We start from the raw sequence: 13,900 nt of genomic DNA on the forward strand, positions 1-13,900 counted from the left end.
TTACAGTGGACATTGTCTCAAAGAACTGTACAGAATCCAGGACCAACAGACCAAAAACCCCTGTTGAGCAAGCCGAGGGCGACGTTGGCAAGGAAAAACTCCTTGAGAGGAACCAGACTCAGCAGGGACCCATCCTCCTTGAGTGGCCTGGAGGATAATTTGTATAAATAGGATTTACACAAATCCTATACACACACAATTAAATTGAACCAAAAGTTATAACTAACAAAAATAATAATGTAAACAATTGGAGTTCTTCATGGGTGACAAAATATGTTTTTTGTTGTTTGGAGGTTAGAGCCAATACCAACACTTAGGATCAATACCAAGTCATGTTAGGCTTACAGCCACATCCATAAGAACTACACTTCATGCTTCATCACTTAGCAGCTAAACACACTCGGACAAAAACAGTTACTAACTTTTTCTTAATAATGGGCGATGGACACTGGTTCTGATTGGTGACGGAAAAGCCGAGCAGTTGTTTGGAACTCCCTGTCACAGATGCTTTTGGATTTAAATACACATACATAACCTGATGACAGGGTGAATGCGTTTGGGATTGCTATTTATTGTTGTTGAGAACAGGGTGGATGTGGGAGGTGGGGTTGTGGGGGCGATGTTGTTGAATACTGTACATTTTTCAGAATGCCATTTGCCACACTGAGTCATGTGTTCCATACCAAGCACACATACACACATACACAGTCATATAATGTTAACAGTGAGGTTTGCTTGATGTTAAGGGCAGCTGGTGGAGCTGATGCGGTACAGGTATATATAGCTGCAATGAATAGGCTTCTCTGTGTACTTCCCACCATGCATTGCTCCTGTGCTTGTTAGCTTCTCTCTCCTGCTGTGGTTTGAAATAGATGCTGGACAGGCTCACACTTGTGTGTAAGCATGCACACAAACATCAGATACATGCATAACAGTATTGCTATTCGCAGCTGACAGTCTTGGCAGGTTACTATAAGTTTGCATCACCCACATGTGCCCACCACACATATTTTCCTCACACCTTGTGCATGTCAGCAGATGAAAAAGTCTCCAATTGCTCTTTAGGGATCAGGGCACCGAGATCAGCACAGCCTGGCAGCTATTATCAAGGGGCTCTCATTAGCTGTGTAAATTGTCGAGAAGGAAACACACTGGCAGTGGAGAGGGGAGGCATGGAGGGATTAAGTGTTATTAAGTGAGGGGATAAAGTCAGGGCAAGACAGATAGATGGGATTTGACAAAGTAAAGTGGTGACAAGGACAGAAAAAATGGGGTGGCATTAGTCAGGGAGAAAATAAAAATAGTCCAGCACTCATCATCAGTTTCCAGCAGTCCATGTGTTACCATCATGTAACTGAATGACCAGAGGCATTACGCAGCAGCTGCATGGATACTGTTCATTTTTTTTGTTTTTTTCTTTATAAAAAAGTCAGTCGTGCCCACAAATTTACTCGCATGCCAGTCTGTGTGTTATCTAAAGGCAAAATGTACAATGATGTAACTTTGTAACCAATCTTACAAGCAGTATAGAGCAATTTTACACATAAAGTGTAGCTACATTAAAGAGTGCAGACTATTAAATAGGGATGTAATGATACACTCTACCCACGATGCAATGCGATTCATGATTCTGGGTTCACCATACGATTTTTTAAACAAAATGAAATTGAAGAAAAATTATGACAAAGTTTCCTTTTATTATTTCTCTTTAAAAAATAAAATAAAATACTGTATTTGTGATTATCTTTTATTTATCTAAATAATGAATGTCCTTTATTTTCTGAGGTAGGTACAAACTATGCAAAACAATGCTGCACATTTCCCCTTTTGTGTAAAAAAAAAACTGAAATGAAATTTTAAAACAAATCCCACATTAAATAAATAAATGAATAATACAAATAAAGAGTAGAGAAGTATCCTCACATCAAGAAATTTGGCTGGGAAATTCAGAACCTGGCAAACCTGTAGTGACGTCAACCAGGCGAGGTAAATATTGCCAGTTCCCGCTGCTGTTTAAAGTGAATATCGATTCATTATACATGTAAACCGATTTAAATCGTTACACATGTGAATTGATTTTTAACTGTATTGTGGTGCATCGTTACATCCCTTCTATTACAGCAATGTGCCATTTTATTAACATGTTTAAGGAGTTTGCATGTTCTCCCCGCGTCTGTGTGGCTTTCCTCCAGTAGCTCCGGTTTCCTCCCACAGTCCAAAGACATGCAAATGAGGTGAACTTGTGAACTGATGAATCCTGTGTAATGAGTAAACTACCTGTCCTGTCATGAATGTAACCAAAGTGTGTAAAACATGACATTAAAATCATAATAAATAAATAAATTAACATGTTTAAAATCATGAGTATGTGGCGCTCAGGTGGTGCAGCGTTAAAACACACTAGCGCACCAGAACTGACATCTCGAACTCATGAGTTTGAATCTCAGGCTGGGGGCCAACACGAACAATGATTGGCTCGTTCGTAGAGTGGATGTCGGAGGAGATTCCTCAGACCCGATGCGGTGACCTCTACTGGCTGATCGATGGCGCCTGCACAGAGACAAGGGATGATGGGATTATTGCGTGACTCTATGTGCGCAAAACTGAGCCCCATATGAATTCGTCTCGTGCAGGTGAAAAGATGCAGCACACAGGTTGGAGGGGGCGTGTGTTAGTCATGGCTCTCCTCTGCCTGCGCCACGCCTCAAATTCTTCTTTTTTGCCCGTGCTTGGTGGATTCAAACATGTGGGCTCACACAGGCTCATCCAGGGTCCTTGCACAGCGTTTAAAGACCCCACCCACTTAATCCGGTATTTTCCCACCCAGCAGACAATTTTGTCCACTGCAGGCACTGACAATTGTGCCCACTAGGTGGCACCCAGCCTACCGGTAGCAGAGCCAAGATTGGAATCGGAGTGTTCAGAATCACAGTGCTGGTGTGCTGGCGGAATATAGCTCCACTTGGGCGTGCTCCGAGTCCAGAGGTGTTAATATTCTTCGTGTCTCACTTTTTTGTCCAGCTTTCACATCCATAACCACAAAGAAGACAATAGTTTGGGGGGACAGTTCTTGTTCTCAAGTTCTTGTTTTGCCAAGTGCCAGTTGATAGCATACTACCCACTGGATCCTTCGCTGTTAATAATTGATCTAGTTATTACTGTAATACATTAACATTATTCAAACATTCAGGTAGCTAAATGTAGCTTGAGGTCTTCCACCATTGGACAATGGGTAAAAGTCAAAACAAGGACTAACAGACTAAGAGACAGTTTTTACAACAGGGCCATAGCTCTGTTAAACACAAACATGTGACACAACATGCGTCATTCAATGGGTATTGTGCAATTTCACTTCATTTCACTTTAATGGGACATGTGCAACTTCTAATTTAATTTAAATAGGACATGTGCAATAGCTTCGGTTTTGCTTCTGTTTTGTTTGAGTGCTGTTTTATAATTTTATATTTATATTTGTATACAGTACTTTTATTGTTTGCTGTTTTTTTTCTTGCACTGGGGGGGGGTGTATTCCAATTTCGTTGTGCAAGTGTACAAGTACAATGTGCAATGACAATAAATGATTCGTATTCATAAAAAGTCACTGAATGTCATTTTCTTTTCAGCCCACACTCAACGGTATATGTTTTGGCAGATCCAGAGAGCGAGTGCATTGTAACAGCTTTATAAATTCCAAATCCCAGCTGCTGCACCTGGTGTTTCCCATGGTCATTTACCAATGTCAGACCTGCTTTTTATTCTTTATTTACCTTTAAAAGATGTTAAAACTTCACATTCTCCCATAGCAGCAGTTAGGCACTTGTACTCATACCATTACAACAATATTAGTGGTTTAAAAACATTCTAGACAACAGAGTGTGTGCTGGATGTGAAGGGAGGAGTACTTGCGTAGACTGGTTGCAAGTGAAATAGAATGTAAGCCAGGGCCGGTGTTACGGAGAATTCAGTTCCCCCTGTTTCCCCTTTAACGCGCATGTGCAAAAATCATGACGTTTTTTTCAGTCGCTTCGTTGAGCGTCGGTTTATTTGGAATATGTATTTATAGCGGTATGTTCTTTTCACATTTCATGTTGTATGTTAGGTAGTTTGTGATTAAATACATACTTTAAAGTATTGAATGAACTACTGTCAGAGGTTTTATTGCTCCACCGCAAGTCAGAGGTTTTCACACTGCTGTCTTCAGCCTTGCTGTCAAACAACTAGAATTAACGTGTCAGATTTTTTTGTAAATAAATCCTAATAAAGGAAATGCATCTTATTCACACACTAGTTTAAGGTTATTCATCTCAGCTGCACTACCATTTACTTTCAAGAATAGTTTCATTCATGGTGATCTCTCGTTCATTTAAACTTCACAAACTGCATCCATGTGATTTTAAAATTAACAAACAGTATGTAGAACAAGTTTAACCTATAGATCAGTCCATTACACTAACAACACAGGGGGGGAACACATTTACCTGGAGACCTGGAAAAAATGGTTCCCCACATGTATATCACTGTGTGTGTAATTATTAAACACTACAGTGATGCTGGTGATGTATTTACCTGTTGTTATTATGTAGAACAAGTTTAACCTATAGATCAGTCCATTATACTAACAACACAGGGGGGAACACATTTACCTGGAGACCTGGGGAATATGGTTCCCCACATGTATATCACTGTGTGTGTATTTATAAAACACTACAGTGATGCTGGTGATGTATTTAACTGTTGTTATTATGTAGAACAAGTTTAACCTATAGATCAGTCCATTATACTAAAACACATGGGGGAACACATTTACCTGGAGACCTGGGGAATATGGTTCCCCACATGTATATCACTGTGTGTGTATTTATTAAACACTACAGTGATGCTGGTGATGTATTTAACTGTTGTCATTATGTAGAACAAGTTTAACCTATGGATCAGTCCATTATACTAACAACACAGTGGGGGAACACATTTACCTGGAGATCTGGGGAATATGGTTCCCCACATGTATATCACTGTGTGTGTATTTATTAAACACTACAGTGATGCTGGTGATGTATTTATGTGTTGTCAGTATGTAGAACAAGTTTAACCTATGGATCAGTCCATTATACTAAAAACACAGGGGGGGAACACATTTACCTGGAGATCTGGGGAATATGGTTCCCCACATGTATATTGCTGTGTGATGATTCTTTTTTTTTTTTTTTATGCAAACTACAGGCACACACATTTTAAAAACAAAATATCTGTATTAGAAATTAGTGTTAAACTAAATTATGCATATATTACAATTATGCAAATATATAATAAAGAAATCCACCTCAATGCAAATTAAAACTTAAATACATATTTATAGCTTAATAAAAAATATATATATTTTTAAAATGAAATAAAAGAAAATCTGGGATGTGCCCTGGAATTGACTAGCATCACATCCATAGTGCACTCCTGCCGTACGTCCAGTTTCCCCAGGAACAGTTCTGGATCCTCCACGGCCATGACCAGGATAAAACAGTTACTAAACAGAAATGAATGATTAATTTACTATCTACTTTTTAAATAAACTAAAAGAGCAACATAAAATAAAATACAGCAACAAGCAAACTTTTTAGAAATAACGTCCCAGTTAACCTTGGTCTAATCTTCAGTACATACAATACACTTTCTCTACTGGTGGGTTGCCAACACATGACTGGTGGTACCAAAGAAATAAAAATAATGCCTTAATTTTATTGGCTTTTTCATTGCACCATGCTTTTATATATGTCCTTGACTTTCCCTCTGGGATTAATAAAGTGATCTATCTATTATAGCTACACTTGTAATTGAGAAGTCTAATGTAACCATAAAACTATTGTGTGACTTTTTATTGATCAATTGAAGGACTGTATGATCATTGAGATTGGCTGTGATGGATGTGACAGATGGTACCACCAGTCATGTGTTGGCAACCCACCAGTAGAGAAAGTGTATTGTATGTACTAAAGATTAGACCAAGGTTAACTGGGACGTTATTTCTAAAAAGTTTGCTTGTTGCTGTATTTAATTTTATGTTGCTCTTTTAGTTTATTTAAAAAGTAGATAGTAAATTAATCATTCATTTCTGTTTAGTAACTGTTTTATCCTGGTCATGGCCATGGAGGATCCAGAACTGTTCCTGGGGAAACTGGACGTACGGCAGGAGTGCACTATGGATGTGATGCTAGTCAATCCCAGGGCACATCCCAGATTTTATTTTATTTCATTTTAAAAAATATATATTTTTATTAAGCTATATATATGTATTTAAGTTTTAATTTGCATTGAGGTGGATTTCTTTATTATATATTTGCATAATTGTAATATATGCATAATTTAGTTTAACACTAATTTCTAATACAGATATTTTGTTCTTAAAATGTGTGTGTGCCTGTAGTTTGCACTAAAAAAAAGAAAAGAATCATCACACAGTAATATACATGTGGGGAACCATATTCCCCAGGTCTCCAGGTAAATGTGTTCCCCCCCTGTGTTGTTAGTATAATGGACTGATCTATAGGTTAAACTTGTTCTACATAATAACAACAGGTAAATACATCACCAGCATCACTGTAGTGTTTTATAATTACACACACAGTGATATACATGTGGGGAACCATATTCCCCAGGTCTCCAGGTAAATGTGTTCCCCCCCTGTGTTTTAGTGTAATGGACTGGTCTATAGGTTAAACTTGTTCTACATAATAACAACAGGTAAATACATCACCAGCATCACTGTAGTGTTTTATAATTACACACACAGTAATATACATGTGGGGAACCATATTCCCCAGGTCTCCAGGTAAATGTGTTCCCCCCCTGTGTTTTAGTGTAATGGACTGGTCTATAGGTTAAACTTGTTCTACATAATAGCAACAGTTAAATACATCACCAGCATCACTGTAGTGTTTTATAATTACACACACAGTAATATACATGTGGGGAACCATATTCCCCAGGTCTCCAGATAAATGTGTTCCCCCCTGTGTTTTAGTGTAATGGACTGGTCTATAGGTTAAACTTGTTCTACATAATAACAACAGGTAAATACATCACCAGCATCACTGTAGTGTTTTATAATTACACACACAGTGATATACATGTGGGGAACCATTTTTTCCAGGTCTCCAGGTAAATGTGTTCCCCCCTGTGTTTTAGTGTAATGGACTGATCTATAGGTTAAACTTGTTCTACATAATAACAACAGGTAAATACATCACCAGCATCACTGTGGTGTTATATGAATACACACACAGTGATATACATGTGGGGAACCATATTCCCCAGGTCTCCAGGTAAATGTGTTCCCCCCCTGTGTTGTTAGTGTAATGGACTGATCTATAGGTTAAACTTGTTCTACATACTGTTTGTTAATTTTACATCACATGGATGCAGTTTGTGAAGTTTAAATGAACGAGAGATCACCATGAATGAAACTATTCTTGAAAGTAAATGGTAGTGCAGCTGAGATGAATAACCTTAAACTAGTGTGTGAATAAGATGCATTTCCTTTATTAGGATATATTTACAAATAAATCTGACACGTTAATTCTAGTTGTTTGACAGCAAGGCTGAAGACAGCAGTGTGAAAACCTCTGACTTGCGGTGGAGCAATAAAACCTCTGACAGTAGTTCATTCAATACTTTAAAGTATGTATTTAATCACAAACTACCTAACATACAACATGAAATGTGAAAAGAACATACCGCTATAAATACATATTCCAAATAAACCGACGCTCAACGAAGCGACTGAAAAAAACGTCATGATTTTTGCACATGCGCGTTAAAGGGGAAACAGGGGGAACTGAATTCTCCGTAACACCGGCGCTAGAGGGGGGCTGGGGTGGGCATTGCAGATTTTCTCACTGCCCCCCAAAGCGCAATGCAAGCAAAGGGGTCCGTGTACCTTTGGTCATTCGTTTTTCACTTCAAATCCCAAAATTGAAAATAGTTTCGGCTTTCAGTTTCGTTTCAAATAACAAACAAGCAGAAATTGAAAAACGGATCGTATTTTGATTTTCCGAAATCACATTTTCTGTCCGATCAACCGGAAATAAACGTGCAAGCGCTTTAGTGAGACGTTAGTAAACAGCTTTTTCTTCTTTTTCTTAAAATAGCCCTTTTTTTTAGGAAAAATAGTTCGTGTGAATTACAAGGGCATGAAAAACGAACGGCAGACACAAAAGTCAGAACAGGGGACGCAGCATAACGTTATTATAACTTTATGCTCCCTCTTCTCAACACTTGTGCTCGATTTACACTGTCTATATATAAAGCAAATATACACGTCAGCACATGCACACACTTACACTTTATTTCCGGTTGAACTGACAAAACATGTTGACTTCGGAAAATTAAAATACGACCCGTTTTTCAATTTCTGCTTGTTTGTTATTTGATTTTTGTTCTTGAAACAAAAAACGGCTCGTTTTCTTGTTTTTCAGTTTTGGTTTTTGAAGTGGAAAAAAGAATAGTACCTTTGGTAATTCGTTTTTCACTTTAAATCCCAAAGTTGAAAAACAAGAAAACGGGTCGTTTTTCGTTTTTCGTTTCAAAAACCAATACTGAAAAACGGGAAAACGGAGCGTTATTCGTTTTTCGTTTTAAGATCAAAAATCAAATAACAAATAAGCAGAAATTGAAAAACGGGTCGTATTTTAATTTTCCAAAATCAACATTTTTTTTCAGTTCAACCAGAAATAAAAGTGCGAGCGCGTGCACGCGCTGATGTGCGTATACATGCATTTATACATTCATATAAAGTGTAAATCAGGTACAAGTGTTGAGAAGACGGAGCAAATAGTCATAATAACGTTACACCTCGTCCCCTGTTTTATTACCGTATAGAACTCAATTCTGTAATAAGAACTAATCGTACATGTCACGGTGAAACTATTACAAATATATTTGATTGTTGTTGCTCCTTGTTTACTGCAGAGTTAGTTCGTGCAATTTTATTAATTTTTGGATGTTTATTGGCCGAGAACAAGAAATATTGAATCGCCTCGGTTAAGGATTCGAATCTTCGTACTGAATCAGGAATCACGAGTCCGAGATCTCAATTAACCCGGATCCTATGAGTCCTCTGATTGGCCCTGGCTCTGAGTGCATGGAAGACAAGTGATATTTGGATGTATTTTCATGCAGTAAATCAATCGCAATCAAGATGTCAGTACAAGTGACTCAAGTAAACCGAATCACATCACTGAGTGACTCAGACTAACCCGAGTCCATAAAATGAACCGAATTTACCACCACTATGTGACATGTACGATTAGTTATGCCTATATTACAGAACTGGATCCTATACGGTAATAATAATAATAATAATAATAATGTAAAAAATAATGCAGCATTCTTTTTTCTTAGAATAGCCCCCTATTTTTTTTAGGATAAACAGTTCTTGTGTGAATTACAAGGGCAGGAAAAAGTACGACAGACACAAAAGTCAGAACAGGGGACGCGGCGTAACGTTATTATGACTTTCTGCTCCGTCTTCTCAGCACTTGTACCTGATTTACACTTTATATGAATGTATAAATGCATGTATACGCACATGAGCGCGTGCACGCGCTCGCACTTTTATTTCTGGTTGAACTGATAAAAAATGTTGATTTTGGAAAATTAAAATACGACCCGTTTTTCAATTTCTGCTTATTTGTTATTTGATTTTTGATCTTAAAACGAAAAACGAATAACGCTCCGTTTTCTTGTCTTTCAACTTTGGGAATTAAAGTGGAAAACGAATTACCAAAGGTACACGGTCCGTGTACCTTTGGTAATTCGTTTTTCACTTTAAATCCCAAAGTTGAAAAACAAGAAAACGGGTCGTTTTTTGTTTTTCGTTTCAAAAACCAATACTGAAAAACGGGAAAACGGGGCGTTATTCGTGTTTCGTTTTAAGATCAAAAATCAAATAACAAATAAGCAGAAATTGAAAAACGGGTCGTATTTTAATTTTCCAAAATCAACATTTTTCATCAGTTCAACCAGAAATAAAAGAGCGAGCGCGTGCACGTGCTGAGGTGCGTGTACACGCTTCATATAAAGTGTAAATCAGGTACAAGTGTTGAGAAGACGGAGCAAAAAGTCATAATAACGTTACACCGCGTCCCCTGTTATATTACCGTAATACAGGCAATACCGTAATACAGGCTTATTTGTTATTTGATTTTCGTACATGTCACGGTGAAGCTATTACAACATCTAATGCTTCTTTTTAATCAGTGTTCTGCCTATTATTTACCACATAACTTTTTGAAATATATTTGATTGTTGTTGCTCCTTGTTCACTGCAGAGTTAGTTCGTGCAATTTTATAAATTTTTGGATGTTTATTGGCCGAGAACAAGAAATATTGAATCGCCTCGGTTAAGGATTCGAATCTTCGTACTGAATCAGGAATCACGAGTCCGAGATCTCAATTAACCCGGATCCTATGAGTCCTCTGATTGGCCCTGGCTGTGAGTGCACGGAAGATAAGTGATATCTGGATGCATTTTCATGCAGTAAATCAGTCTTAATCAAGATGGCAGTACAAGTGACTCAAGTGAACCGAATCACATTACTGAGTGACTCAGACTAACCCGAGTCCATAAAATGAACCGAATTTACCACCACTATGTGACATGTACGATTAGTTATGCCTGTATTACAGAACTGAGTCCTATACGGTAATAATAATAGTAATAGGATAAATAGTTCTTGTGTGAATAACAAAGGCAGGAAAAAGTACAGCAGACACAAAAGTCAGAACAGGGGACGCGGTGTAACGTTATTGTAACTTTTTGCTCCGTCTTCTCAACACTTGTACCTGATTTACACTTTATATGAAGCGTGTACACGCACCTCAGCACGTGCACGCGCTCGCTCTTTTATTTCTGGTTGAACTGATAAAAAATGTTGATTTTGGAAAATTAAAATACGACCCGTTTTTCAATTTCTGCTTATTTGTTATTTGATTTTTGATCTTAAAACGAAACACGAATAACGCCCCGTTTTCCCGTTTTTCAGTATTGGTTTTTGAAACGAAAAACAAAAAACGACCCGTTTTCTTGTTTTTCAACTTTGGGATTTAAAGTGAAAAACGAATTACCAAAGGTACACGGACCGTACACGGACCGTACACGGACCGTATATGGACTCAAAGGCTAATTTAAAATTTTTTTTTTATCTCTGAACCAATCACAAAGACGTGTTTTGCTGTTCAGTGTGAAGTTATTTATTTGCTTATTTCTGCTTCAAGCAGCTCAGTAGAGCAATAAACATACATTGCAGGGCCGTCGTTGGGGGTGGGGATGTGGGAGGATTGGGGTGTGCATTCCCCCCCCAAATTTTCTCACTGCCCCTCCAAGCAAAGCAGTCCAGAACCGGGGCTGATGTAACCCCTTGTCAGTGTTATTAAAAATGTATTGTAAGTATCAGAGGTGTTTGATGTGTTGATGGTTGGCGCTGCAACTACTGTCTGGTTGAGGCTCTTTGTAAGCATCCAGTGCTGGCCTATAAAAATATGTGGTTGATGGTTTCACATACAGTGATACAGATGAGTTACATTTAAAAGTGTCCCAAAAATCTAGGGTGTCCCAAAAATCTATGAGGTCTCTTAAAAAGTTTCCGCACTTTTGTTTTTCTCTATTTATTAAGAATTTTAAAAACAAATGACATCACTTTTCTACATAATGACCTTCCGATGCATTTCTCCCACCGCCGTACCAACTGTTAAATGCCATCAGCAAAAAATGTTTTTGGTTGAGTATGTAGCCACTGATGCACCGCTGCTTCCACATCAGCATCACAGCATTCTTCCCCTTAAAGCTTCATTGAGTGTCCAAAAAGGTGGACATCAGATGGCGCTGAATCCGGACTATAAGCTCTCTCTCAGTTTCTCAGACACGACCAATTACTACTTGTCCCACCCTCATCGTTTCCAATTTGTCTACAGGTAGTGTGCTAATTAGTCTACAGGTAGTGTACTAATTTGTTTACAGGTAGTGTACTAATTTGTCTACAGGTAGTGTACTAATTAGTCTACAGGTAGTGTACTAATTTGTCTACAGGTAGTGTACTAATTTGTCTACAGGTAGTGTACTAATTTGTTTACAGGTAGTGTACTAATTAGTCTACAGGTAGTGTACTAATTTGTCTACAGGTAGTGTACTAATTTGTTTACAGGTAGTGTACTAATTAGTCTACAGGTAGTGTACTAATTTGTCTACTGGTAGTGTACTAATTAGTCTACAGGTAATGTACTAATTTGTCTACAGGTAGTGTACTAATTAGTCTACAGGTAGTGTACTAATTTGTCTACAGGTAGTGTACTCATTTGTTTACAGGTAGTGTACTAATTAGTCTACAGGTAGTGTACTAATTAGTCTACAGGTAGTGTACTAATGTGTCTACATGTAGTGTACTAATTAGTCTACAGGTAGTGTACTAATTTGTCTACAGGTAGTGTACTAATGTGTCTACATGTAGTGTACTAATTAGTCTACAGGTAGTGTACTAATGTGTCTACATGTAGTGTACTAATTTGTCTACATGTAGTGTACTAATTTGTCTGCTGGTAGTGTACTAGTTAGTCTACAGGTAGTGTACTAATTTGTCTGCTGGTAGTGTACTAGTTAGTCTATTAGTCTATAAGCTCTCTCTCAGTATCCTAGACACAGCCAATTACTACTCCTCCCACCCTCACCGTTTCCAATCACAGTACAGTATAGTAGCAGAAACTTTTTGAGGATCCCTCATATAATTTGCCAGTTTAAGTATACTCTCTCTCTCTCTTTCTCTCTCTCTGTATCTCTCTCTTTATGTGTGTGTGAGACACAGAGAGAGAGAGAGAGAGAGGATTTTTTTTGTTTTCCCTAAACATGTTGTTGGTTTCATAAGGTTAATTGTCATTTGGAAAAGCTCTGACGATGAAAATTTGCTCTGGTCATATTCTGACATTAATGAGCTGCTGTGAGGACTGGCACTTCGCTGTTCAGGTGTGTGTGTGTGTGTGTGTAGGTGTGCGAATGTGCTCATACTGAATGAACAGACTGTTCTCGTGCCTCAGGTTGGTTGGGAAATAATAAAATAGGAAATTCAACAGGATGTCAGTAAGAGAATCAGCGCCTGATTAATTCAAATATTAGACACTCGCTTTGTTCAATAAACAAAAACTCTAAATGATTAGTGGGTGTGTGCTAATGAACAAATGGTCTCGTTTATAATGCTCACCTATCTTTGTATTATTGTTTACATTGGGCTAATATTAAGTAATTGTATTTAAACAATGGCTAAGTTAGAGCAATATTTCTGTCCATCATGCTTTTAAAACATTAAATACCACATCTGTCAGAAAACACATTTAACTGGCTGCTGAGGTTTTAAAGCATATACCAAATGGAAGCAAAATAATTGGTGATACAGGTATTGCACTAATTAGTCTACAGGTGGTGCACTAATTAATCTACAAGCTAATTAGTCAACAGGTAGTGTACTAATTAATCTACAGGCGGTGCACTAATTAATGTACAAGCTAATTAGTCAACAGGTATTGCACTAATTAGTCTACAGGTAGTGCACTTATTAATCTACAAGTAGTGCACTAATTAATCTACTGGTGGTGCACTAATTAATCTACAAGCTAATTAGTCAACAGGTAGTGTACTAATTAATCTACAGGTAGTGTACTAATTAGTCTACAGGTAGTGTACTAAAAATCTACAAGTAGTGCACTAATTAATCTACAGGTAGTGTACTAAAAGTCTTCAGGTAGTGCACTAATTAGTCTACAGGTAGTGCACTTATTAATCTACAAGTAGTATACTAATTAATCTACAGGCAGTGTACTAATTAATCTACAAGCTAATTAGTCAACAGGTATTGCACTAATTAGT

General features: G+C 37.7%; 1 protein-coding gene across 1 annotated transcript in view; it reads left to right on the forward strand.

The window, feature by feature from the left end:
* Positions 1 to 13,900, forward strand: part of kcnq5b (potassium voltage-gated channel, KQT-like subfamily, member 5b) — a 170,924-nt gene that overhangs the window by 28,147 nt on the left and 128,877 nt on the right. The window lies entirely within an intron of this gene.

The sequence above is a fragment of the Trichomycterus rosablanca genome, chromosome 15 (assembly GCF_030014385.1).
Source record: "Trichomycterus rosablanca isolate fTriRos1 chromosome 15, fTriRos1.hap1, whole genome shotgun sequence".
Lineage (NCBI taxonomy): Eukaryota > Metazoa > Chordata > Actinopteri > Siluriformes > Trichomycteridae > Trichomycterus > Trichomycterus rosablanca.